The sequence below is a fragment of the Caretta caretta genome, chromosome 6 (assembly GCF_965140235.1).
Source record: "Caretta caretta isolate rCarCar2 chromosome 6, rCarCar1.hap1, whole genome shotgun sequence".
NCBI lineage: Eukaryota > Metazoa > Chordata > Testudines > Cheloniidae > Caretta > Caretta caretta.
In genome coordinates this window covers 9318247-9323278 of record NC_134211.1, presented here as the reverse complement: position 1 = coordinate 9323278, position 5032 = coordinate 9318247, and the positions used below count along the sequence as shown (strand labels likewise).

Here is a 5032-nt window from a genome sequence, read left to right as displayed (position 1 = left end):
TTTCTCTAGGGCATCTCCTATCCTTTAATAACAGGGCTCCCATAGCAAATGAGGACATTCTCCCAGGAGGACCAACTTCCTGGGATTAGAGAGGAGGGGGATAAGAGACTTCTGAAAGAGTGAGGTGGGATTTCCAGCCCTAATATCCCCAATGAGGGGAAGATGAAGAAAACAGCTCCATTCCCCAATCTCATTGATATAATCATGGGTAACAGGTAATTTACATAATGACCAGAAAACTAACTTTGATGGCTATCTATGTAACTATTCTATTTATTTATAACTTGCTAATCCCCAAGTGGAGTGGGAGGCTTGCTAGACACCTGGCAAGACACAACAAAGCAAGCTAAAGCATGGTAGGCCAGAATCTCAGTGCAGGAGCTCTGGGAAGGTTTTCTGATCTCCAGCTCTTCCCATCTCTCTCATATTTGAGCAGTTCTGAGGGATTCATTACGGCTCCTCAGGGGAGGGGCTTTCAGGCCCTGTGCCTTCTCTCAGGGTCCTCCTCATTGTGGTCCCAGAGCTCTGCAAACAGGTTTGTTCAGCAAGACCTATTTTCCATGAAACCATGTTGGTTGTCATTGATTCTACTTCCATCCTTGCTTCATTGTTTATTGAATCCCCTACCAGCTTTTATATTATTTTGCCTGGGACTGATATCAGGTTAACCAGCATTTAATTTTCCAGGTCATCACACTTGCATTTTTAAAATATTGGCACAACATTAGCTCTCTTCCTCTCTGCTGTAATTTCCCCACCATTTCAAGATTTATCAATAATTAACATCAGCAGCTCAGAGAATGCCTCAGCCAACTCTTTTAGAACTCTTGGGTGAAAGCTACATGAGCTGATTATTTAAATGTTTATCACTATGAGATATTGTTTAAGTCCTCCTTAGTTATCATGTGTCCTAGAGATGAACAGTTCCATATCCCATTACTCCCAGCCTGAGCCAGGCAGCCAGCCTCCTATTTTCCCCACACACCCAGTACTGGGCACTCCCTTCACAGCTGCCCCTTCAGAATTCCCCACATCCATCTTGTCATATCCTGTAGTCATCATATTACCCATTTCCTGGAGAGGCCAGAGCTCTTCTTTGGGGACACAGGGCAGCTTGTATTGGGATCTTGGGTCTTCATCCTATCCCACCTTCTCCTGGAATACACACTTGTGGTGGGACTGTGGCTGTGGCTGCTCCAATTGAGAGCCAGGAGATTCCCATAATGCCCCAGAGGATAACATCTTCTCTGAGGTCACTTCATCAACTTTAACATGCACCATGACCTGAGGACAAGTCAAAAACGTCAACTTGTGCTGGGGCCTGGCACCCTCTGAGGCGAGTTGGGCCTGAGACGGGAAATGGCACAGAACATCCATCATGGACACAGGGATGGGGGTGGTTGGGGGGATACAAACCCATGCTCAATGCCCAGGGGCAGTATATAGAGCTGTGGTGCTTCCTGGAAGTAAGAAACCAATAGCTCTGGCTCTGCCACTCTTTGTGCCCCCCTGGAAGCTCCCATGCGGCTGGGCAGTCAGTGTAGGGGGAAACTGTCTCTATAGAAATGAACATACCCTAGATCCTGGCACAGACATAGCACAGTCTGTCTCCCTTCCCCAACCCCATTCCTCACTGGGATGATTAGGGTTAAATGCTCTGACCTGTAGCCCTGGCCTGTCAGCCTCTGGATGTCCCAGCTGGAACCTCTCTGCCAGGGCCACTGCCTAGGCACAGGTCTCAGGGCCACGTTCCCAGACACACACTCTGCATTCCTCCAGCAGGATGGTCAGGAACTGCTCCAGGATCAGCAGCTCCAGGGTCTGCTCCTTGGTGCAGCTCCCGCCAGCCATGGCAGAGCTCCTGGAGCTGGAGGTGGCTGTAAGCCTCCTGGGGCCCCTCAGCCTACTGGTAGCAGAACTGCCTGAAGCGCCGACGGCACATCTCTATGTGGGTGTCATCCCCACAGAGGGTGGCTGGCTCAGCTCCTGCTTGACCTCTCGTGGTGCTGCCCATCTCAGTAACTCCCCAATGGTCCCAGCCTGGATGGCATCAGAGGCTTTTCCTGCCCCCTCCCTTGGCTCTGGGCCTGCTGCATCCTGATTCTCCATTTTCACTGGAGGCTGCACCCCTGCTCTATCGGTAACTGGAACTGGAGACCCAGGGCTGCTGCTGTCTCTCGCTTTACAGCCATTTTCTCTCCCGGAGGAGCACTTATCTCAGCTGGGGCCTTCCCTCGCTCTCCAACCCCCACACTTGCAGGGCCTGTTGTGTATGTCCAGCCTCCCCTGCAGCCTGCAGCAAAGGCTCCAACACGGATCTTACTGTGATGGGAGAGCAAGAAATGATCTGTAACCCCAGCTCCTTGCTCCCACTCAGCACAGATAGGCCCGTCCCTGACCCCCTGCCTGTCCCCTCTAGCCTCTGCATGTCCCCAGCTCCCTGCCCGCCCAGGGCAGGGCGATGCTGCTGCAGCTCAGCTCCCTTCTACTCTCTCCTGAGCTCAGCTGCCAGGCTGGGCCCATGGGCTTGGGCTCAGGCTCAGGCTGCTCTTGCACCGCTACCCCCAGACCCACTCAGGAGTGGAGGCTGGGCCCAGCTCCTGGACACAGGGCGGGGGGCTGCTCGTGGGACTGTGAGCCCCGGGAACAGCGAGTTGTCACAAACTGCTGCTGCCTGTCAGAATTTGCTGCTGTGCTGTACTGAGCAGCCTCAGTAACGTCTGCTGAAACCGCTGCCCTACTCTTCCCATACAACCTGCTCCCTGCAGTCCCTGCTGCTCTGGGGTTCATGGGGGAGGGAGGGGTATAGTTTGGGCAGGGCAGAAACTGAATGCACATTGCACAGGAGGGTCAAACAGCTGGAGGCAGGGGAAGGACAAGGAGAGAGGCCAAGGAAGGGGCAAAATCAGGGATGGGGTAGGAGCTGGGGTTGAGAACCGGGCTAAGTGTTGCCGGACAGCGACAGAGGGGGAAACCTAAGGAGCGGGAGGGGCACAGGGATTAAAGTTATTCCAAGCCATCTGTGGCTGCAAAAATGGGGTGGGGGAGGGGAAAGCTGAAGGAGTCCCAGGGCTGTGTTCTTTCTTAAAGGCACAGTGCATCCCAATGCCTAGAAAAGGCAGCTCTTCCCTATCTGCTATGCTGTATCAAGCTGCTAAAGCAAACTTGATTCCATGAAATATTTTACACACACCCCCTCTCCAAAAATAAAAAATAAAACAATGTTGTTCCTTGAAGCTACATGCATTGAGCCCACTGCCTCTCTAGGATCCATTCCCTGAACCTGATACTCACATCCAGGGTCTCATACTCATGTTTAGACTTTGCAAATCTTGGGCAAATGGGAAGCACAGCTCCAAAACCTCAGCATCTGTCACATACTCCCTCCAGTATAAAGAATGAACCCCCTTAACTGTAAACACTGAAAGCTATTGGTATAGACATATTCTCAACCTGTGAGGTATGCCATAGCCAAAGATCACCCATATCCACCAAACAACCCCCAGCTTTAACCCAATCTGCTCCTAAAATTCCCAAGAAGCAGCATCCAGAAAGACATGAGTAACAGAAAAGCTCCCAACTGGGACATCTAAGGGTTTATACCAGTGAGTATCTCCTTGCCCTGTCACTCCAGTCATAGTTTCCACTGTTGTCTTGTTGTGTGATGTCCCACATCTGAATTCTAGATGTTAAAGAGACAGACATCCACTATCAAGCAAAGCTGGCTTGTGAATGCCTTCTACAAGCAATGACACAGCAGGGCATCCCCACTTATCCAAGGTAATGTGGGTAAGACTCCTGGATAAGTGGGGGATGGAGGAAGCAGTTCCAGTTGGAGCACAGCTCCTTGCCCCCAAAATCAGCTCCTTAAGCCTCTGCACATCTTCCTCCAGTTCCTCATGATGCCTTTGTATCTCGTAGAAAGTGAGCCATGGGTGCTCAAGGCCGCCTTTCCCTCAGCTGTACCCTCTCCAATATTCAGAGGTCTCCGGACTACCCTCTGAATTGGGTTTCTGGCAGGCCACTTTCAACCCTGAATGCTTTAGCCTCCTCCAATGGGTCCCTATTCTTACCTCAAGGGGCCATGGCAAAAACCACATTCTGCTTTTTTACCCAAAATCTGAAAATCAGTACAATCCCTATCAAACATCATTTTGACTGCCTTTTTAATCTTTGGAAGTAGCCCATCTACAAGTTTTTGGTAGCCTATATCAAGATTATTAGAGATTAAGCAAAAATAGTTGCCCTTCATATTATGATAATAGGTTTCTGCTTAACAGCACCGACAATGGTGATTGCGGTGCCAGACCCGAATAAAGTTTGGATAATCTCTGAACACAGGAACTGCCACTGTCCCTGACCTCTATAGCCCTGTGGCGTATGCAGCCAAACCCAGAGCAAACTCCCTTCTGCAAAATTCTCTCCCAATTCCCTCTAGTCAGATCACAAAATTCAGCCTCCTCCCTACTTGTCATAAGCCTCTTTAATACTTCCTCCATACGTCTGCTTTTTGGGACAAGGATCTATTTCTTTCATTATGGCTGATATCTCCTCTGGGAGAAGGTTTTTAACCTTCACTTCTGCACACGAACTACTCTGATTGTTTTGGACTGTGGATATGATTACAGGCTTCACAGGAACAGGTGCTGTAGGAGATTTCGAATCCGGATTGGTCAAGGAAGGATAAAGTGGACTATAAAGGAATGGAACTTCTTTTGACACTGCAACACTCTACACATTAATGCTTTTTCCTTTCAAAAGTTTCACTAAAAGCCCTGTCGTTTCTGTATTCTCCCATTGTACTGCTTCTAGCTGTGTCTGCAGAATGTCGCTCTCCTCCACAAGAGACTCACATTCCTGGGGCTTCTCAATCAAAGCCTCAGACCTTGTAACACCCTGTGCCCCTAGCTCTGTGACCTTGCATTCCACCCTCCTGCACATCCTTGAGTTCAGGCGTTTTGTACGTTCTACATTCCCGTTTCAATGCTGCGTTGTTTCACAAAAGCTCTGGCTGCTACTATCAAACTCTGAA

General features: G+C 49.9%; 1 pseudogene; it reads right to left on the bottom strand.

Annotated features, from left to right (window-relative positions):
- Positions 1 to 1126: 1126 nt before the first annotated feature.
- Positions 1127 to 2192, bottom strand: LOC125637950 (zinc finger and SCAN domain-containing protein 23-like; annotated as a pseudogene).
- Between the last annotated feature and the right edge of the window lie 2840 nt (positions 2193 to 5032).